This window comes from Sceloporus occidentalis, unplaced genomic scaffold (assembly GCF_023333645.1).
Source record: "Sceloporus occidentalis isolate IW3139 unplaced genomic scaffold, rSceOcc1.0.p SCAF_5, whole genome shotgun sequence".
Classification (NCBI taxonomy): domain Eukaryota; kingdom Metazoa; phylum Chordata; class Lepidosauria; order Squamata; family Phrynosomatidae; genus Sceloporus; species Sceloporus occidentalis.
In genome coordinates, this window is record NW_028316985.1 from 122,186,796 (window position 1) to 122,210,604 (window position 23,809).

Genomic DNA, 23,809 nt, shown 5'->3' on the forward strand with positions numbered 1-23,809 from the left:
ATAACCTGTTATAAACTGTTATCTGCATTACTAGTTCAATTCATGTTAGGACCAGTTCACATGCTACGTGGGAGATCAGTACCAAAATCCCAATGTTCACACAGAAACTCAACAGCAAACATTTAACATAATAAATATGCAATGAATTGTGATTAAAAGACTTAAGTTTATGAGACCTGTTAGTTGTTTTTTGGCTCCCCAAAACAAATAAAAGCATGTTCTTTTGCTTTAGTACAAAGTTGCAGTCCAATGCATACTAAACTAACCATAGAAGAAACTGCCCCCAAGGCAATTGGATGTGTTTCATTTATAATATGCATTTCTGCATTGGTTAGTTCTTTTTAGTGAGTGTGTCTCATCCCATGAGGACCAAAAAGTGAAGAACAATCTTTTTAAAACTATGATCTTCAGATGGCTGGAGGTCCATAGGCTCCATTCAGCTGATTTGAAAAAAAGGATGTGAAACAAGTGAGAATGTCTGCAGATTATTCTTCACTTAATTTTTTCTTAGAGAAGGAGTGCATGCTATTCTGGTCATGGTTACTGAACAAGTGAACAAGGCTCTGACCTAGGGCCTAAAATTTAAATCACATGATGCTAGAGCACTATTATTATTTTCTTTAAAAATTAGAGAGTACGTCTCAGCAACCTGGCCTAGGGCCCATGATTTTCATAATATAGTACTGGCTGTGGATAAGCCTAGTGCTCAAAAAGATATTAAAATATGAATTCTGCTTTGGTTTGCAAAAAACAAAACAAAAACAAAAACAAAAACCTAAGTGGTAAATAAATGAGTGGCAGATTTATGATTCTAAGTGATCTGCATCTTCTTCTACTCCACCCTGACCCCAACTTTAAAATTGTACATCCAAATGTTTGAAATAACAAATATGACCATGATATCAAGTAATCAGAAGATATATGTGAGTTTTCCCTTTATATGAGGATTCCACCTTTTATCCTCCCCTTCTGTGGTCACCAAATGTTGTATGGTGTCCAACCTTTATCTCACCATATGTGGTGTTTACACTTGGGCAACCCAACCAATGCCACAAGGAAGATTACTCAGTCTCAGGCAATCCCACCACTGTGGCCAAACATGGGGTTTTTACTCTTTAACCCACCAACTATTAAGACTTCCACAGTGCTCACTACAATTACCAAAACTGTGGGGCTTTTCCCAATCCCCACCTCTATGACAACAACTTTGGCGACTTTCTAAATGTCCTCAAGGTATCTATGAGGATTTATGCAACTTCTATCCTCCACTACTCTGTATTTAATGCTGCCACCAAGCAAATTTTTTATTTACAGAATTTAAACATATCAAAACAGATTAAACATTTATTACCTTTCTCACCCCTCTCAAACTAACCCAGACCAGCCATACCAAACCCCCAACCAAAACTCTCTTCCCTGCATCCAACCCTCAAACCTTTAATTTAACTCAAAACTTTTCTAACTCTACTTTTCTCAAACCCTCGGCTAACTCACCACTGAGACTGAACTCACAGCTGTCATTCAGCGCTGGGGAGTAGGAGTAAAGAGTAAAGGAGTAACAGGTTTTTACAGGAGTAGGAATAAGGAGTAACAAAATATATGTTACTCCTTATTCCTGTTATTATTTTGTACATGCAAACATACACACACCAGCCTTGCAAAGCAACCAAGGCTTTCCCCCAGGGCTGGGGAGTAGGAGTAAGGAGGAAAGGAGTAAGAGGTTTTTACAGGAGTAGGAATAGGACTAACATTAAGAAAAAATACCTTACTCTGGAGCAGGACAAGGAGTTACCTGCAAATCACCACTACTCCCCAGCCCTGCATTCACTAGCCATATGTAAATCTCCTTAAACATTTCATCCGAAACAAAGCATTCACTCCAACATTCCATACTCTCCATTCCCAATAGCTCCTTGCCTCATACTCTTATTATACAGCCAGTAAATCAAACATTTCGAAATCCAAGTCCATGACGTCACAATACCAACCTGAGAATATATTTGATTCTTTCATGCATCCAATGAAGAAATATAAAAGCATTAAGCTTCCTCATCACTGAGGCCATCACCATTTGATGGTTATATTCAAAAAGACCACAGTACTAGGTACCCTCACCCCACTCATTTCTAAATTTGACACACTCTGAATTTCTCTTGCATCTAAACTCAACAAAGGCCTGTTCCAGACTGCCAAAATAAAGCTGCTTCGGGTCTCTTTGGAGGTATGCTGTTTAAATGATGCATGCAACCTAAGAATCCGAAAGCTGCACCAAAGCTGCCCTCCAGTGTTTAGGAATGGAGTGTGGCTTTGGCGCAACCTCCGGACTCTTAGGACCCATGCATCATTTAAATAGCATACCTCCAAAGAGACCCAAAGCAGCTTTATTTTGGCAGTCTGGAACAGGCCAATGTTTCAGAGTTTTAAAAAGGGCATATTAGTCATAGTTATCCTAAAGAGTTTGTGTTTTGAGAGCATAGAAAGCTGATCTAGGAATCACGGTCTCCTCCAACATTGTTTAAAACCTAAGGACCGTTTACTCAGTTATTAAAGGTGTTTCCAGATAAGGTCTTTACTGTCCAATTCTACTACCTCATTCATTGAAATTTATGAGAGATCCCCATGGCACTGTCTTCAGTTTACATCGCTTCCCCATTTCCTCATTGATTCCTCCATTTTGTTTCTTACCAGTGAAAATCTATTAAGGAAAATGAGGGAATATTTCCACACTGCATTTAATTACAAACAGTAACAGCCCTCTGCCTGGAAGCATTGCAAGATGCTTGGGCTCTGGTTAAAGATAATGGCTTTGCCAACTGCAAGAGAGCTGCTCCAGACTGGAGTATTACATCTGCTCAGACAACCAAGACCATAAAGCCAAGATCAAAACAAACCATCATGATGCCTGTTCTACTGCTTTATGTTTTCCCTTAATAAGATCTGGTTCCTCAACTTGCAATTTATCAGATTTGACAGTATTTCAAGAAGATAAACATTTTGTTTAGTAGAGTGCATTTCAAACACAGCTTCACATCATCTCTAGGCCAACAGTTCTCAAACTTTTAATCCTTGTGACACCCTTCACATTGACATGCAAACATCGCGCCCCACCCCTCTTGCCATAGTATGTAAATAAAAACATTTTGCTTGTTTAGTATGTCTATTTTTGTTCACACATTCATTCTCCTCCGCCTCCCTCAGCCAGAGGCTCCAAGCATCATCCTTGCCTTTCTCTTTCCCTCCAGGACAGAAAGTTTGAGACAAGATACTGGGGGATAGGGCCTCCAGGTCTTATGCCCCCCTTCAGCAACTCTCATGTCCCCCTGGGGTTTCCACCCCACATTTTGAGAACCACTGACAACAGAGAGTTACGCTTAACCTAGTCCTCGTGTTACCAAATGTGTATGCCCAAGCAATCAGACCAGCTCAACATGGCTTAAAATAAGAACTCATTATGAAATCTGCAATGGCCTTTATCCTAACCCAACAAAGGATGCAGAACAAAACTTAAATGTTTAACTCAATATTATATCTCCCAATGATTTTGATTACAACTCACATCATCCCCGACTAGTGGCACTTCTGGCAGTAGTAGTCCAAAACATCTAGACAGCCCAAATGTTTCTCTATACCATTTCAAGCATATTCTGGGTTTTCAAAAGCAGAGTACCACTTCTCCTAGCCAAGAAAAAGCCCATCTGAGAGCCAGGATTACTTAATTGTTTGATATACAGTAATTCAGTGCAGGCTATTTCCTCAAAGAGGGGAAAATGTTTTCTTCTTTTATTGATGGCTGATTGATATGTGTGGTGATATCAATCAGACAAGGCTACTGAGTTCTCTTACCCAAAGTCAAATTCTCTTCATTCCCCTCACTCCAACTGTTTGCTTTGCACTTGTCAAAACTTTCAGCTTTCTTATCCCAGAAACAGAATGCTTGTTCCCAATCATTTTCAGAAGCACCATTCAAATGGGAAGGGATTTCCTGGTTCTTCACCATTGCCTGAGAAACTTTAGTATTAGTCAGATGGTGGCTCACTTCCTTCATCAATGTCACCAAATCACCATGGGTGTTTAGTCTCATTTCCATTTCCATCCATGCTTTCTTCATCTCCTCAAGCATGCATTTTATTTCTAACTGACTGGATTTGATCTCTGCTGCAAAATCATCTTTAATTGCTTGCTGGATCTTCCATAAATCTAGAATTGTTCCATTCCCTTTTCTGGATTCGACCATGCTGTTCAGCTCTTTTTGTTCAGCTTTTACCACCTCCTCGTTGTCATTCATTCTTCCAAAGATCTCCATCAGCATGAACTGGAAAGTCTTTAGACCCACTTTCCAAGTTTTGCAAGTAGGACTTATGGGCAGAATAGGCAATCGCTTAATTTGATGTCCTTTCATTAGTTGAAATAAAGAATATGAATTTTTTCATTAGCTGAATAAAGGCATGTAATAATAGTAGAGCACATCCTTCCAGTCCCTGGTGTTCAGCCTAATTGCAAGTCTTGGCAAGAAAATACCAGTATACTGGATGTCTGACGTGGCCACACCTGAACCAATCAAATCCTTTGCTACTTTTATGTAGGATGTCTTTCAAGATACTCTCAGTCATTATAATCACATGTCAGTCAAAAGAATGTATATGGGTGTGTTGTTTTATTTGTATGACTTGTTTGTCTTCTTTAAGCAACCAGAGATACTTAAGAAGAGCTTGCCTTTTCAGCCAAAAACAATCTATCCACATGCTGAGAATGATCCACAGAGATTTTAGACCACAAACGTTTATCTGTTTTCCAGTCTGCCTCATTATCTGCTTGATGGATATGCTACTATCGGAGTAGCAGTCTGCATAAGCAATATCATGCTGGTATCAGACATATTTCATTTCGCTTCATTTTCAAAACAACTTCAAATTGCATCACATTTGCAGAATGACAAGGAAGCAACTCCCCTGACCAAGTAGAGCTGTATTTTCAAGTGCATTGAAACTATAGAATCCTTAAGATTATTAATACAGAAAATGCAGAATTCCTTGTAGTTTTAGAATCTGCAAATACAGTTTACCATCATCTGGGAACACCCATGTGCTTACTTATGTCTCATACTGTCTAAAGGAGAAACATATAACATGATGTACCATATACATTTCCTAGAACATACTTCAGAACAAGAGTGTTTCCACAGTTCTATATGAGCAAGGTGCAATATTTACATATGCATACCACACATTTTTGAACTAAGGATGTAGCTACACTGTAGAAATAATGCCATTTTATACCACTTTAACTCCATCCTACAAAATCCTGGGATTTGCAGTTCTGTGAGGTACCAGCACTCTTTGGCAGAGAAAGCAAAAGACCTGGTAAACCTACACACCCCAGGATTCCATAAGATGGAGCTACAGCACTTAAGATGGTGTCAAAAGAGAGTTGCCCCCTTCCACAAATCTACAACCTGTTCTTGTGAGTTTAGAAATCCTTTGTTCAAATGTGGTGTAAACCTGATGTAAACACATTAACCACATCAAAAGGGAGAATACAATCATGCTTTTGAAAGGCTGTGCTTCTGACACACACCGAAGGAAGTAAATGGGTTACAGCAAGGATGGGGAAAGTATAGGCCGAGAACTGTAGTGCCCCCTGCCATCATTTTGTGGGTCCCTGAGTCCCCTAGCAGCCTCCTAAAATATGGAGCGGAAGGTTATGCCATTTTTGAAAACTCATTTTTGCCCCAAATGCCCCACAGTAGCCAAGAGCTTGAGGGGAAATTTTACTACTTTTGCCCCCCTGGGGATCTTTTGTTTTGTTTGTTTGTTATTTGGTAATACAAAGTGATCTAGAAATTGATTTCAGTTTAGTGACCCTGTGTCTAAGCTGGAAAATATTTGGAGAAGGGGAAATACTTGAAGGCATACATGCATACACACACACACAGGTTACAGAACAGCTAGTGAGAGGAAGGGTAAAGAAGCAGAAATTGAATATGCTGAGAGATCAAACTTTACTAGCTGTGTAAAAATTAAAGTCCTGTAAAATCTGGCTAGTTCAACTGTGACTAATATATTTCAGATCCCATCTTCCTTATGGAAGCTGTTTTCCATGTATGACATATAACCTCCACCTCTCAGCAGATTCAGAAAGGCTGAGTTCACGTCAAACAGGATGTGGCTAAGGTAGGTAAGCAACAATTACTGTCAAGCTGTGGGAGTTCAGTATAAAAGCAGCCATGCATGGGAATGCAGTATCACTTAAAATACTGTTCAATGTGTGTTAAAAACAGGAACAATTTAAATTCAAGAATACTAAGTATCTGTGCTGAAAGAACTAAGTACTGTACCTACTATTTGCCTAAGGTAACCCAGTCAGTTTCCATGGCTGAGCTGGGAATCAAGCCCTGGTCTCCAAAAGTCCTAGTCCAGTGATAGCGAACCTATGGCATGTGTGCCACAGGTGGCACTCAGAGCCCTCTCTGTGGGCACATGTGCTATCGTCCCAGCACAGAGTTTGCAGAGTTTGTTACTAGAAAGCCAGAGGGACATGGCACTTTGCAATAAATAAGTGGGTTTTGGGTTGCAGTTTGAGCACTTGGCCTCAAAAAGGTTCACCTCGTCCAACGCTCAAACCACTATACCACGCTGGCTCAAAACAAAAACTTCTAATCAATTAGAATTTATACATCTGCAATTCTGCTCTTAAATTCCAAACAGTTCCCACACTTAGAGAGCTTGCTGGGATATAATATAAAAGACTGTCATGGCACCTAATTAACAAGTTTATTATTTGAGAAATAACTGCCTATTTAAATTCAAGGCATCAAGTGACAGAATGAGTAGTGAGATTATTCAGTACAAAAGCAGACAGTGGGGAGGAACCACAGCCACAATGTAGTTAACATTTTGTGAACCAATGGGTTGCACAAGTACTTCAGATAAGGTATAGCTTGCACAAGCACCATAAACCACAGTATTATGCCAAGTTTATTCTGGCAGACAGTCTGGCAGACAATAGCAGCACCTGAGATAATTACAGTTGTCAGTAAATGCAAGAAAACACAACATTCCCAAAGAAGAAGATATATGTTGATCCCACATTTCAAACTATAATTTCTACCAATTTAGGATATAACAATGGTCCAATTATGAATACCATATTTGTTTTCAGAAGAAAATAAACTGAAGTGCAGATTTTGGAGTACTTCTGATTACAACATCTAATTGGCTTTCCTAAGTGCCACTCCTTCCCATTTTTCAAAATTCATCTTCCTTTTACTGTTTAACTATCTTCTGACTCTTTCCACTACTGTATCAATACAATGATTTCAACCCCATTTCCTCCATTGGGCATACTGATTTTTCTCATTTATCTTCCCCGACCCCATTTCAGATCACAGGGTTACTCCCTCCCCTGCCACTTCCATGTATGTCAAAAATATACAGCATTTAGATGAAGAAATACAGTCAGCTCTCTGTATCCAGGTACTCTTTATCCATTGATTCAAGCATCCACAGCTTGAATATCTATCTATCTAACAAGCCTTGATTTTGCCATTTTATATAAGAGCCACCATTTTATTATTCATGTTATTTAATGCGATTTGAACATTCACAGATTTTTTTTTATCCACAGGGGGTCCTGGGACCAAACCTAAGTGGATACCAAGGGTCCACTACAGAATGACACATTTTTAAGGAGGCAAGTCAATTGAATAAGACACCCCCAAAAAAGGAATCTGAAAATTATTTAGATACTCAAATTATAACTCAGGCTCACTTCATAATACAGTTCTTAGAGCATCACGGATTGCATTAGAACAGGCAATTAAGGAATGTGATCACGCCATTAGAGAGCCAGCATGGTGTAGTGGATTGAGCAATGACAGCTTTTGGAAACCAGTTTGAATTCTCACTTGGCCATGGAAGCCCACTGGGTGACCATGGGCAAGTCACAGGCATTCCTTGCCATAAGTTGGAAACTATGTACTTCAAGGAAAACTACAACAAAAACAGCCCCATATTTTTGTGTTCCAGAGGCACAATGTCACTGAAGCTGCAAGTTATATTCTCCTTTTTCCCAGAATCTACTTACAAAAAATAGACAAAGATACTACCATTCTCACTCCTCATTTCTGAACAAATTAGGGCTTTCCAGGGACATGAACTGGGAAAACTTTACCAGTAAATTACTAATTGTTGCTTATGGTAAGTGTGTTAATTGTGTGCACTTCTGGAGCCTGCGTTCTTCTGCAGCAACAAACAAACACATGGATTAGTGCTAAACTACTCATATTAGATGACAATGCATGCTTTCTTCCGCTCTATTTTCTAAAATTTCAAAAATTGTTTTTACAAAGGGTATTTTATAGCCAGTTGTGTGCTAAAATATCCCTTAATGAAAAATACTTTTGCAGAAGCAGCTGCAATTATGAATTAAACAAATGGAAAAGCAAGTGTTCCTTAACTCTCCCACCACCACATTAAGCAGCAAATTACACAATTACACCCACCTTTTTTCAAAAACTGAACTCAGGGCAGACTAATCTTTCTGTACATGCTTCAGAATAAACAATTTCAGAAAGGTCTTTAAAAGAGATATAGTAATAAGCTAGACAGAATGAACTCAAAATGTTTTGATCAATCAAGAAGATGCCACCAACTCACTGAGCAACACATTCTAATTTTTTGAAGAATGAATACTAACTGCAAGTGTCAAGTATTATAAAGCATTTCCTCCTTTGAAGTTGAAACTTACTGTGACTTATTAATATGCCCTCTTTAAAAATGTTGTTTTGTCTTCATAAATAAAATAAACAGGTTATGCATAAGTTATTAGTTCATGATTTAGCAATTAAAAATAGTTTGGTGGAGCGACAGCCCTTGTTTAATCAGTATCTGAATGGCTCTCTCTGCAGCCCTCTACAGGCAATTTTTGGACTACAACATAAGCAGGAGACTGCTATGCTATTTTGAAATTTAACATGCAATGAACTACCCAACCAATATGATTTGTGTATTTTGCTCAAAAATTGAAACAAGCAAACAAGATTTATTTCATACATACAAGTCTGAGCTCTCAAAAGCCCATTCCTCCAGTGATTGCCTAGTCTCATGTTAATGCCCAGATTTCCTGTGAATTCATACAACATGGTTGCTTGATGGACCAGAAGATGAGCACTTTCCCCCATCACTGTAGTGAGGTCTCTCCTCTTTTCATGATCCATTAAGAGAACACTATTCACAGTATATAAAGCATACATTTCCTTCTTTGCACCATCATTTTCAAAACTTAGAGGTTTCCCCTAAATCATACAGATTTACTATAGTTAACATGCATCACAAGATAACTGGAGGCGTGAATCTAGGTTATGGTTGTAAAAAGTGGAGAGCTGTAAAAGGTAAAGTTTTGCTACCATTATCTATCTGTCTGTCTGTCTGTCTGTCTGTCTAATTTCTATGCCACCTTTCTCCCAGAAAAGGAATCAAAGGCAGCTCACAAGATAAAAGCATTTAAAAAATTTTTGCAATAAGAATTTAAAAGCAATTAAAATCATCTTGTTAAAACAGTATAAAAGATTAACACAAAAGCATACAGAAGTTACAAACAGTCTACATTCTACATTAATGTCTAGCCTACTACATATTTTTTTAATTCTCTGCATCAGATAATAACAAGCAAAGATCAAAACATTTTCTCTTAGGAGGCAACTATGCGGAATTGCGGAGCCAGCATGGTGTAGTGGTTTAAACATTGGACTATGATTCTGAAGGCCAGGGTTCGAATCCCTGCTTAGTCATGACAGCCCACTGTGTGACCTTGGAAAGTCACAGTCTCTCAGCTTCAGAAGAGGGCAATGGCAAACCCCCTTAAGAAACTTGACAAGAAAACCCTATGATAAGTTCGCCTTAGGGTCACCATATGTCAGAAGCAACTTGAAAACACAACAATTCAGAACTGTTACCCTGTGTTTCAAAACAAGATTGAGTAAGCTACTGAATATGCCATATAAGCACTTCAAGAGGAAGATACAGAGATTTAAAATTTGTTTTACATCTTATCACAGAACTATACATATTCTTTAAAATATTTATACCTCTTTTTTGCTGGCTGGCATAACAGCATGAATGTAAGGGCAATCTAATGCCCAGGACATGTGTTGTAGTAGGTACAGATCATGTTTTTCTATATGCAGTAGAATGTAAAACTTCAGTGATGATAAAGAGTAACTCTTTACAGAGTTAAACTTTTCTTGCTTATTGTTCATATTCCTCTTCTCAGCTAAGCATGCTCACATCAAATAAATACATTAAACAGCCCTTCAACCCACTTTGCCTTGTCCTCTGAAAAAGTTTAGAGATAACACTCAGCACAAACTGACATCAAAATATCTTGGCCACTAAGTTTCACTAAAAATGCTTCCTTTGCAAAATTAAAGCCTTGGAAGGATTAGAATTTTAACTGCCTGTGGGGAGTTGAAGGCTGCTAATTTAACAGAGAATGGCTGCTGACAGAAGCTTGCAGATCACACTTTACTGCAAAATCAAGTCTTTTGGTGGGGAGTATGACACTCTAGGCATTGGTTTCAGGTATCACAGATCTGTTCTTCCACTGGATAATGGAGTGTGCAGCCATCTCTTTGTCAAACAAAAAGTAACAAATTAATCTCTTCCACTTGTGTCATATTTTCTATGTTTCATAATTTCTATATTTTACTTCTGTCACAGCTGAAGTTCTACATTCTACTGCATATAGAAAAGCATGACCACCAATATGAATATTACCTATAGAGGTATTAAAACAAAGCTTGTGTGCCTTATCAGACTCTTGTTGCTTCTTCATCTGACTCATGGCACCCACTACATTCCAAATGGACAGAACAAGGGATTGGATAATAGTTAAATTATCTGGAGAGATCTGATGACAGGAAGTGCTTACAGACAGACATGTGAGAAGGCAAAGTGATAAGCAAACCTTACTTTGGCCATTTTATATATAGGACACCATTTGACTATGCCATTGTATTTAATAGGACTTCAGCATCCATGGACTTTGGTATCCACAGGCACTCCTGAAACCAAATCCCAGAGAATACCAAGGACACAATGTATAGTCAAGTTAGCCCACTGGCAATATGTACGGTGGGTCCACTGTACTGCATCTTCATAGAACTGCCATTTTGGTGAAAATTTATGAATTTGGTCATCGGTGTAAGGAACATTTAACTCTCCAACCTATTTGATCTAGTTTTTTCTACTTTAGGAGATCTCATGGAAGACTACTAGAACAATATACAGTGGACCCTTGTTATACTCTGGGGTTTGGTTCCAAGCTCCCCCGTGGATAACAAAATCCGTGGATGCTCAAGTCCCATTAAATATAATGACATAGCAAAATGGTGTCCCTTATAAAAATTGGAAAATCAAGGTTTGATATTTGAAATTTATATTTTTTTGAACATTTTCAAACCGTGGATGTTTGAATCCATGTATAAAAAATCCATGATAAGAAGGGCTCACTGTAATATCTGAAAAATAGGAACTAGAGTATTTTTCAATAAATTAGACTTGAAGAAAATATTGTCTCCTTGAATGAGTAGACCACAAGCTGAACATGAGTCAACAATGTGATGTGACAGATAAAACAGCCAACGTAAGTCTAGGCTGCATCAACAGAACCACTCTATTCTGCTTTGGTCAGACATCTCCTGGATTACAGTGTCCAATTCTGGGCACCACAATTCAAGAAGGATATTGACAAGCTAGAATGTGTCCAGGGCAGGGTGACCAAAATGATGAAAGGTCAATAAACCATGCCCTATGTGGAGTGGCTTAGGGAGCTCTTTAGCCTGGAGAAGAGTACCGTAGGTTAAGGATGTGATAGCCATGTTTAAATATTTGAAAAGATATAATATTGAAGATAGAGCAAGTACATGCAGCAGTTGATTCAAGCTATAGGAAAAGAGATTCCACCTAAACATTAGAAAGAAATTCCTGACGGAAAGTGCAGTTCAACAGTGGAACTTGCTGCCTCAGAGTGTTGTGGAATCTCTTTCTTTGAAGGTTTTTTAAAAACAGAGGCTGGGTGGTCATCTGTCAGGAGTGCTTTGATTGTCTATTCCTGCATGGTAGAGGGTTGGACTGGATGGTCCTTGTGGCTTCTTCCAGCAATATCATTTTATAATTCTATAATTGATTAAGTCTCAATTGTTTAAATCCTGGTGTCTGTGTTATAATCTAAGGCCTTGAAGAATCCACCCATTTCCAAAAGAGACGAAGTAGGATATTTAGTACTGCTATAAGCAAAGGAATTTCTCCCGTTAGACATTTCCATGGCTGGGTTGTGCTATTAATAGAGGTTTACAAAATCACTACAGGACCACATTGGTTTGAGTTTTGATTGTGTGTACTTCTTAAAAATTTCTTAAAGTGTGCATCTATGCTCACTTGCTAGAGCCATGCTGGTTGCTTTAATTATGGAGAGCTAGACTTGTGTACCTTGTTTACTCCAGTTTCTCAATACACTTATCGAGTTGATGCAGCTAATCTGTAGATTAATTAATACAAAGAGCTCCAGCCTTAGGGTATGCAGACAGATTAGCTCCTTGTGGCTACACAACTGGCTCAATGTTATATTTTACTTGTGTCATCACTGAAGTTCTACATTCTACTGCATATAGAAAAACATGATTTGTACCTACTACCAATATGAATGTTACCTATAGAGGTTATTAATACAAAGCTTGTGTGCCTTATCAGACTCTTGTTGCTTCCCTATCTGACTCACAGCACCCATCACATTCCAAATTGACAGGACAAGGGATTGGGTATTATTTAAATTATCTGAAGAGATCTGATGACCAGAAGTGCTTACAGACTGACATGTGAGAAGGCAAAGTGATGAGCAAACATTACTTTGGCCATTTTATAGATGATACCGTTTCACTATGCTATTGTATTGGCTCAATGTTAAGGTTGGCCACATAAAACAGTTTGCAAATTACAGCAGAAGACAAACTTAGAAATGCTGGCCGCAGTAGTGAGTCATGACCAATGTGTTAAGAAGTTATCATAATGCCCGGAAATCAAGCTGTAGGGCTCCACTGTGCTTTACTGACACTGGCCTCAGCATATCTGGAGAGAGAGAATTTTAAGAACAATAGTGTACATTGGTTTAGCCCACATAATTATAAGGATCTGAAAGCAGCTTACCCTAGCCCAAGTTCTTTTCACTGCACTGTTAGTTACCTAACAACTTCTATAACATTCATGCACGCTTATTTTTACTCCAATTTGGAACACAGTGGAGTTGACACTATTTTTGTCTAACACTGTCTTAGTTTTACGTAGAGAACAACAACGCTTTGCTTGTGGTTAAAAAGGATACCACCCACACATTTTTTAAAAATTAAAAAAAAATGCAATGACTAGTTGTTAACGGGAAAATGTACATAACACACAACTACCACTCTTAATTTTAAGATGCACAGGGCAGATCATCAACCCTTGTATGTGCATTTGAACTACACCAGGGGTGAACAACTGCGAAAGACCAGGGGACTGCATTAGCCTCCACCACCACCACCCCCCAAAAAAATCTTGGAGGGCCACAGCCTCACCATACCCACTCCCTGCAAAAATAAATCAGAATTTTTGCCCCCCAGATGTTCCTAAATGCCCTTTTAGGGTAACATGTGCAATATTTTCATCATGTTTCTGGGCATTTGAGGCCCAAGAAAGGCCGTAACAACAAGAAGTAATCAGAGATCACTTCCTTTTTCAACAAAGGCCTCTCCTGATCTTAAATTAGCTTTAGGGGGTCTGAAACACGATGGAATAATCCCTCAGACTCCCTGGAGAGCATCTGGAAGCAAACAAAACAAATCAAAAACACCCCCATACTTTGAAAACATTTACAAAAAATTGTTTTGAATTTTGGGAACCCAAAGACCCTCCAAACATGGTGGAAATTCCTTCTGTACCACACAGAGGTCATTTTGGAGCATTATAGAGCCAAGAAAGGGTGAGAAGCTCTGCCCCCAATTTTTGATCAATGGATGGCTCTGGAGGCCACAAAAAAGCTGTAGGGGTCCACATGTGACACTCAGTTGCACTTTGCCCACCCTGATCTAAGTTGTGGATGTCAGCAAAGGGAGATGAACAAGGCGAGTGCCTTGGTTCCACAGCTGGAATGGTGCCTGGAGCTGAAGATGTTGATTTGAAAGCCTGTGCACCTCAGCATGGTAGGCTAAAATGAACTGACAGTCCTCTTCAGGAAGCTTTGGTGTGTGTGTGTGTGGGGGGGGAGTTTTCTGCCTATGGCATTAAGTCTGCATCTTTCTATATCCAAGGAAGAAGAATGAGGTACTTACAGTAGCGGCCCTGAACCCAGGTATTGGAATACAACCTCAGTCCTCGATGGGGTTACACTCCCCTCAAATTGAATTGTTTAACTGTATTTTACTAAGAGGGGGTGGTTGTTGGAATTTGATTGTATTTTAACATGTAAGCCGCCACAGTTGTGCTGGACAGAGAGGCAGGGTACAAATTATTATTATTATTATTGGAGTTTGCAGCAAGATATTTGAATAGGAAGGTATAATTACCTTCTTGGATTTATTAGTCCAACCTGATGGGATGCTGAAGGAATGGAAGTTGGGTTCAGCCATGACTGGCCAGCTACATTTAGGAGGTAAGGCAAATACAGGTATTGAAGCTAGAAATATTGGTTTTGATTGGTGCCCAGATCAACACCATGCCCATATGTTAGTAAGTCTAAATAAGACTGAATGTTGTCAAAGCATACCAAAGGATGTGTGTCCCCAACTGTGGCATCTGGAGAAATGGAAGAACCCTGTTCAAATGCACTGGACGAAGCCATGGACTCATAGTAAGCATCACTGGATTCATGGGCATTACCTGAGAAAGAATGAAATGGGCAGCTATCAGATCTACAAGGAGATGGCAATATCCACTTGGCCTGCTGAAATGGATATGCTGAAACTACTGAAACTTTTGTTAGATCAGTGAAACACGAATGTGAAGTAAGCAAGTGTTCAGTGGATTCTGCAACAGCAGCAATCATAATCAAAACCACTGTGAGCACCAAAGTAGCATTCACAGTTACTGAAGCTGTAGATGGAATTTAGTCTTCACAAACAGTATGATCCAGGGCTCATGACAGGCTCATAAGGGCTTCTCCAGGGGTCATCCTCTGAGTGCTGAAGTTGATGTTTATGGAATATGGGTTGTTGGACTATCAACTGGGAATAGCAACAACAGAAGGGATCCCACAGAATTGGGAGCTGAACATCCTAAAGAGGTACTGGGTGCATGAAAGACAAGTCATGGCAAGATGAAGCCTAAAAACCAGACACACCTGAACAGAATTCTTGCGATTGAGGCTAGTATCAGTACCAACTGTGTCTTGGACCATGTCTGGGTCTTGGAGGACATGTACAGAAGTCTCAGCCCTTTGGAGAATGGGTCTGGGAACAACTCAGCAGACAGAATTCTAGAACAATCCCACTAAGAGTATTGAGAAGGGGAGCAGTCCAGGATCTCATTAACTGAATATACTGCAACTAACTGAACTTCATCAGCAGAGGGAGAAAGTGCACACCAAACCCTTTTGAGTATGGATTTGTGCACTGTTAAGCTCTGTGAAAGGAAGTCAGCTCTCCTTATCCAGATTTTTTATCCACAGATTCAAAGATCTATGATTTGAATTTTTTTTAAAAAAAGTATAAATTCCAAAGCAAATCTTGATTTGGCCATTTTATATGGGGGACACCATTTTGTTATGCCATTGTATTTAATGGGATTGAGCATCCATGGATTTTGTTATCCACGAGAGGTCCTGGAACCAAACCCCAGGGGATAACAAGGGCCCATTGTAGAAGGATGGATGAAGACATAGGCCATGTCTGCATGGGCTAAAAGGCCTGCTCATCCTGTCATCATCCTGTCCAGATGGCACAAGCCATTAGTCCCAAGCCAGGATCAGGCAGACTGGACATGGATCCCATGGATCCAGTATGAGCCTGGCCCAAAAGGCCCTTAATCTGATCTAAAAAGACCGGATGTTTGCAGCAGAGTTTTTCAGCGAGTTTGCAACAGTTTTCTCTGTCATGACAGCAGGACAGGCCCACAATTTTTACCTGTTGCAGCTGTTGCATCCTTTCTGAAGGTCCCTGCCACAGCCTGCAATCTTGGAAAGGGGTGCTTGGCCATGTGTGTGTAGCCAGGCGCCCTGTTTCTGCCCTTACAGGTTATGATGGGGTCTTCAGAGAGGATGCAACAGCAGTAACAGGTAAGGAGCATGCGGCGGCAGCAGATTCATGGTGTGGTGGAGGGTTGGCATGTAAACATGCTGTGCCAGCCTGGGGACTGACCTGGGTGGAAATTGTGGACAGGATACTATGGGGGCTTGCTCATGATATCCTGCCCATCTGTTTGTCCCCAAGAAGGCAAAGGAGCCAGAGATCAGATGTCACTATGATAACCAGTAAGTCCTCAGAATGTACTGGGAGACAGAGCTTAGGAAGTCTTTGAAGGCAGTGGACAGCAAGTGTGCCATAATGAAAGGCAGCTGGTGGAGTGTGAGCAAAAGGGAATCATGACTGAACAAAAATACACAGGACAAAGGTCAAGACAACTTTGACAATTGGTCAGTTGCCAGTGAGTCCCACGTGAGGGAGAAAGATGCTTAGAAGGAACTCTACAAAAAGAGATGCCGCAATACAATGCCCAACCCACAATACAATGGTGTTTACAGCACAGAGGAAAACACAGCACTCAGAACAACAAAACAAAGAAGTGGGAGTAGGTGAAATTACTGGCATACTTGAATGCCAAGAGCCCAAAAAAGGACACAACAGACTAAGGGTAAAGGCTAGGTATCTTCAACAGGCTATATGCTAGTAACCTCTAGCCTCACCAACCTTGTTTTTCTTTTAAAGAAACCACTGAAAGGGAAGATGTGACAGTATGTACAGAACTCATAAGTAAAACCAGCAACACAAGGCATCTGAAGGAAAATCAGGAAAAGGAGAGGAGAAGCTCCTCACAGGGTACAGATTAGGCAAAGAAAAGCCATTAGGCCAAGTAACTGCTTTGACGCTTTGACTATTTCTTGTGACACTGACACAATATGATGTGAGAGTTGTGCTACAATAGCAAAATGTCACAATAAACAGAGAAAGCATGAAACTAAAGCTTGAGCTTTTAAAAGTGTTTAATAGCACAGTACAACTGGACAGTATAAACAATAGCTAGAATTTCAATATTGTCTCCCCTTTAAGCCCATAACAGGATAGTCCTATTGAGTGCTGATTCACAAGCTGTGTGCATTTAACTGTACACTTTAAATTTAACCAAATTAAATATAAAAGCCTGTGTTCAACTCAGTATAGTTAGAATATTAAAAGCCAACAGCCTAATGGTAACCTAAGAGCTCTCCAGTGCCATAGCTTTTTAATATAGATACAGTGTCAGTGCTGAAAAACAAATACCGAAGAAGGGAATTAAATGTTTAAATGAAGGATGACTCATTTGAAAGACATGCTCCTTTCCTCTCAGTCAGGTTGGTCAGTTATTTAGGACTGAAACCTATTTACAAATATCTTTTGATCGCTATTCAACCCTTCTAATCTTGGAACAGCTTTCAAATCATAAAACTAAAATATCTCAGGTGGCATGCCAAGAGCAAGGCTTCAGGCCTCATAAGGAAACTAAACTGAAGTTAGGCTGCAATCCTATATCCACTTACCTACGTGTAACTCAACTGAACCCAGAAGGGCTTATTTTTGAATAATTGTCTGTAAGATTCCACTATTACTGAGTTAGGTAGTTGCAGAACAACTTACTAGCAAAGAAGCCCTGAGGTTAATGTACTATTAAATGTTACAAGCTGAGTGTCACCTGCAGAAATATATTTCTCCATGCCTTCAAATACAGCCTCAGCTAAAGATAGTGTGTCTCCTCTGAATGAATGCCTGGAGGAGGTAATGGGCTGGATGAGGAAAAACAAACTGGAGCTGAATCCAGACAAGACAGAGATGCTTACTATCAACAGTACCAACCTGGGTTTGGAAGCATTACAGTCCCACTGAAAGATTGGGTTCACAGTTTGGGGGTGCATCTGAATCCATTGCTCCAAATGATAGCTCAAATAGATGCAACAGACAGGAGGACTTACTATCAGCTTTGGTTATTATGCCAGCTGCACTCCTACCTAGAGCAGGAGGATTTCATAATGGCAGTGTACGCACTGACAACCTCAAGGCTGGGCTTTTACAATGCACTGTACATTGGGCTTCCTCTGTACTAAGTACAGAAACTTCAATTAGTTCAAAACATGGCAGCAAGATTGGTTACTGGGACATTCAGGAGTGATCATATTAAACCAGAATTAAAATCACTCCACTTGCTGCCAATTAGTTTCCACGCAAGGTACAAAGCTTTGGCTAAAGCCCTTTAGAGATGGGCAGGGACACTGCAAAGTCTACGGTCAACAGCCAATAGTTCCAGGATGACACTTTACTGAACTGGCCTTAAACATCCATTTCCATGTCCATGTCACTCCATGGTAAATCCCAGGAACTGCTTTTGCCACTGGGCAGGATAACTCATTTGTGCATGGCACAGAGATCACGAAGAAGAAGAATTTCTGCAATAGGTTCTTTAGGGCAAAGGGGTTGCATCCAAGTAAATTTCAGCAACAGCAAAGAGAATGGTTGAAATTCAAGAGTAGAAGCTCACCACCAGGAAGAATTTAATGTACTCAGCACACACTGTTAAATTTCTGACATATTTAAGAGCAATTGGAGCAATATTTGACTGTTTTTTAAAAGTTTACTCAAACAAGCATAATCAATGAACAACACATTTCAGATCTAGTACAATGAGGCATGCTGAGCTGAGTTATCTGAATAAGAAATCTCCTGCTGACATGGTAACAATGATAACAGAGTATCTTTACAAAAATTAACATAAGAAGAAGGAGGAGTGAGAAGACTGGCATTTTTAGTTGCATAACTGATAAATTTGTACCAATGGAGTAATTTTACTTAGGAGAAAGAACATCAATTAACCATCATTCTCAATTATCTTCGAAATGGAGAAAAGCCTTCTATTATCTGACACCATCCCAGTGTTAAGGCAGGGTGAAGATTTTACCCATACCAGGTGTCCCAAAGATTATTTTTATCATCACTTAATGTGTGTCATTCTATTCACTCAAACAATACTAATATGCAGAGAACATAATGCAACCAAACCTAAGCATTTTAAGCAATGCCCATTTTAATGAAAGCAAGTTAAGGAATATTTAATGGCATCCTTAAAAACAAATAAATTACCTCTGAAATCAAGATAAAGCCCAAAGAAAGAGAGAGAGAACAGTAAACACACACACACACACAGAGGAAGAGTTTTCTTATAGCTGGTAAGCAAATGTAGCACAAACCTGTATCTGGTTATTTAAAGCAAGTTATTTCTATCTCTATAGGATGCTCACTTTCACCTTGGGCCTGCAACCAAAAACTGTAGTCTGACTGGGTCTTGTCCATGCAAGAGTCAGCTGTACTAAAACAAATATTTATTTTATCCAGGAAAGATACCAATCCTATCACCTTCTATTCATCTTTACTCAAAGATAAAGGACAAACTATTAAAAGTATAGAATCTGGACACCTTCTTTTATAATATAGTACTCTCAGTATTAGTTTATTTATTTAAATGAACTAATACTACACAAACACATATAGTACTCTCAGTATTAGTTTATTTATTTAAATGAACTAATACTACACAAACACATCACAGTTAAGATTCTTTCCAGCCAGTCTGTGAAGTGTGAAACTGGAGACATAATCATTCAATCAGATCAAGGGTACGTAGCTTGTGACCCTCCTGATGTTGTGGACTTCAGCTATCATTAGCCACAAACACCACTGTCAATGATGAGAAATCAAGGAAATGGTAGTCCAACAACATCTGGAAATTCATGTTTCTCCTCAACTTTACACTAGGTGGTAGCCATGCATTTATTCCTATTAAGTTTTCAAGCAATCACACAGCTGCAATAATAATTCTACAGGTAAATCCTTTAAAATGAATCAAAATTTAATAAAAAATAAATAATGAAATAGCCACCAAGCATGCAGATATGCCATGAAATTACTCTATCTACTATAGAAGAACCAATGCTAAACGTTCCTCAACTATGCAACAAACCCAAATGGCTTTACTTTAACATCTGAATAAGAACATGGTTACACTGGTTGAGAACTGAAATGCAGCCAAAGTGGTGACCTCACAAAGTACTTTAAAGAGCTGTGCTAACCCAACAGGTAATACCCTAAAGGCACCAGATCCAGTCTGATCTTGGGAGAGCGCCAATGACTATTAGATGCTGTGGGCTATATTTCAGAAGAAGGCAATAGCAAAATCACCTCTTCTTGCCTAAGAAAACCCTATGAAATTCATGGGGCCACCATGAGTGGGCAGGCAACGTAAAGACACATACACATAAAATATCATTTTAATAACATTTACTGAGACAACAGTCCTGTTTAAAGATCCCTGAAGCTTTAATTAGACACTTTGTGCTTGCTTGTTTCTGGATCTCTCCTTGTTTCCTGTTCAAAAGCATTACTGAGCTGACCCCATAGTCAGTTTTTCCTCCCCATAGAAAATGTGGTTTGATTAGGGGTTTCTTTTCCCATTTGTGTTCTTCAGCTACTGATGGTAAGAGGCATGCTCCCTGCAGTTACTGAATATAGTATACAACTACCATGATTGGTTACCATTTAGAGTATGAGTCCTGTTGACATTCTGTTCATATGATGTCAACTCCTAACAATTTATCAGAGACGTTTTATTAATTGAAGTAAGAATTTCCTAAGGAGAATGCCATATGGCACTTCATGCTGTTTGTCAAGCCATTTGAATTTAACATCTACAACAAATATTTGATATGTTCGCTAAAAAACTGTTGGTGCACAGCAGATGTGCCCTAACCACTTATATTCTATGTCCAGCTAGCCCAGAATCTTTTCTTCATTGTGTCAAGATTAAACAAATCTGTGGATGTAGCATATCTTGATTTTAGTAAGGCATCTGACAAGTTCCCCCATTATAGTCTTGCAAACAAGCTAGTAAAATATTGGCTACACAATACTCCTGTTAGGTGACTCTGTAGTTGGTGGATAGACCTAACTCAAAGGGTGTTTACGAATGGCTTCTCTTCATTCTGAAGAAAAGTAACTAGGAAAGTGTCACAGGGCTCTCTCCTGGGCCCAATACTATTCAACATCAATGACTTGGGTGATGGGATAGAAGACATGCTTATCAAATTTGCAGATGAAGACAAATTAGGGGGGGAAGCCAATACCCCAAAAGACAGGATCAGAAGTCAAAATGATCTTTAACAGATTGTCATTAGAGAGTTGAGCCAAAACTAACAAAATGAATTTCAACAGGGAGAAATGTAAGACACTAAATTTAGGCAGAAATAACGTAGGAAGGATGACACATGCAAAAGTAGACCACAAGCTAAACATGGGTGAACAGTGTGATGCAGCACTTAAAAACCCCCAATATAACCCTAGGTTACATCAACTGGAGTGTAGTGTCTAGATCAATGGTAATACAGTTGGCCCTTCTTATACATGGATTTTTTTATACATGGATTCAAGCATCCACGGTTTGAAAATGTTCAAAAAAAGTATAAATTTCAAGAGATCAAACCTTGATTTTCCATTTTTTTATAAGTGACACCATTTTGCTATGTCATATTTAATGGGACTTGAGCATCCACGGATTTTGTTATCCACGGATTTTGTTATCCACGGGGGATCTTGGAACCAAACCCCAGCGTATAACACTGTAGTACTGTTCTATTCTGCTTTGTTCAGACTTCACCTGGACTACTGTGTCCAGCTCTGGGCACTACAATTCAAGAATGATATTGACAAACTGAAGTGTGTCCAGAGGAGGACAACCAAAATGGTGAAAGGTCTGGAAACCATGCCCTATGAAGAGCAGCTTAGGGATCTGGCTATGTTTAACTTCAGAAAGAGAAGGTTAAGAGGTGACATGATAGCCATGTTTAAATATTTGAAAGGATATCGTATTGAAGACAGAACAAGCTTGTTTTCTGCTGACCCAGAGACTAGGACATGGAGCAATGAACGCAAACTACAACAAAAGAGATTCCACCTGAACATTAGGAAGAACTTCCTGACAGTAAGTGCTGTTAACAGTAGAATTTACGGTCTTGGAATGTGATGGAGCCTCCTTTGGAGGTTTTTAAGCAGAGGCTGGATGGCCGTCTGTCCAGAGTACTTTGCCTGCATGGCAGGGGAGGGTTGGACTGGATGGAACTTATGGTCTCTTCCAACTCTATGATGCTATGAAAACTCTTTATACATATATATTGCATGCAAGCCTATGTACCTTCATTTTCCCTGATGAGATTTCTTACACTACACTTCAACTTGTGGTATGGATAACCAAATGCATTGTTTCAGCTATGATGGGCACACTTGTAACAGTTTCCACTTCCACAATACACAGAAGGAGGAACCAGTCCTTTCCTAGTCAACTCTTCTATTTGATTTAAAAGTAGAAAGAGGCACTTGTGCATTCATGGACCATTCAGAATAAAATATATTCAAAGTGAAGTAAGAGAAAACATGTTTGTTTATTGGGAGCCCTCTAATACAGAAACGGTGTGTTAAGAAATGTGAAAATTATTTGTTCAAATTAATTGAGCAAAATATATTATTGTTCAAAATAAACATTTGAACCCCATCCTCTGCATTTCATGGCAGCTATCTTAAGATACTTATCTATTCTGTCACATCAATGATGCATGAAGACCTTCTATTCAGTCCTTTGCACACAAATGTTTACTGGCACTAGGTAAATGCTTTTGAAATTTCAACAAAGCAATCTGAGAGAGAATTTGTCGTCTGTGCTTGATGGCCAAGGATATTTTGAATTTTTTTTAAAAATCCTTGCACCATTCTATGCTACCTTAAATGGCTTTTATTTTATTTTTTTTAAAAAAGGATTTCATTTGGGAGAATATTTACTGTTGTGTAATTCAAAAAACAGGACACAAACCTTACAGCCTTGTTCTCCTATAATACGCTTCATTATACAAAAACCATGTGCCCATAAATATAATTCTACAGCAAATCTTGCTAAGACAGCTTTAGGACTAGGAGAGCAATTTCAGTACAACTGTCCTGATTAAAATTTATTTTAACACTATCTTGAAGCTGTAGTGCATAGACCACTGTGCCATTCAGGAGCTACGTGCTGCTACAGAAAATGAAAAATAAATTCCTACATTTTACTGGAGTCATATAAAAGCAGTAGACTGTACCTTTGCCCACAAACAACGTCAAGTTTCTCAAGTAAATTATGAAAAAACCACATAAAATGGCCTGGGCTGCAAAAAGCTTGCTATGCAAATCCTGTTTTCATAGTATGTAAGTATAAATTATTCAAGCTTCTTTAGCTTTGAGTTCTCTCTAATGCTTCCATCTTATTTTCAGTTTCAGCCATGCTGACACAAAGCAGATCTGGGCTCATCCACGCAAATATAACAGTAACACCTCAAGGTACCATGTGCATTATGAAAGATACAACATTATGTAGGTGCTTTTTAAAAATTTATTTGGGGGCACTTTCTAAATCTACTCTCTGATTAATAATTATCCTTTATTAATTAGCTAGTAGGTTAGAAGGTGCCCCCAAATAACCAGACAGCACATGTTTGAAAACTATTTTAATACATGTCCTTAAAA

At 39.1% G+C, this 23,809-nt stretch overlaps 1 protein-coding gene across 3 annotated transcripts in view; it reads right to left on the minus strand.

Moving 5' to 3' along the window:
• Positions 1-23,809, minus strand: part of MTUS1 (microtubule associated scaffold protein 1) — a 95,715-nt gene that overhangs the window by 32,749 nt on the left and 39,157 nt on the right. The window lies entirely within an intron of this gene.